Raw genomic sequence first — 355 nt, forward strand, 5'->3', positions numbered from 1 at the left:
AGATCACTTGAGCCTGGAAGTTTGAGACCAGCCTGGTCAACATAGTGAGACCCCATCTCTATAAAAATTAAAAAATTAGCCGGGCATGGTGGCACACGCCTGTAGTCCTAGCTATTCAGGAGGCTGAGGAAGATCTCTTGAACCTGGGAGGTCAAGCCTGCCATGAGCCGTGATCGCGCCACTGCACTCTAGCTTGGGTGACAAAGTGAGACCCTGTCTCAAAAATAAGCCCCACCCCCCAAAAAAACCCAGTTACTTAGAGCTTTGCAGAAATCTTCAAAATCTATCAAAACCATCCCATCCAATATAAATTACTATACACATTTTAACGAGCTAAAATAGGCACATTTTTGGT

The sequence above is a fragment of the Papio anubis genome, chromosome 18 (genome assembly GCF_008728515.1).
Source record: "Papio anubis isolate 15944 chromosome 18, Panubis1.0, whole genome shotgun sequence".
NCBI classification, from domain to species: domain Eukaryota; kingdom Metazoa; phylum Chordata; class Mammalia; order Primates; family Cercopithecidae; genus Papio; species Papio anubis.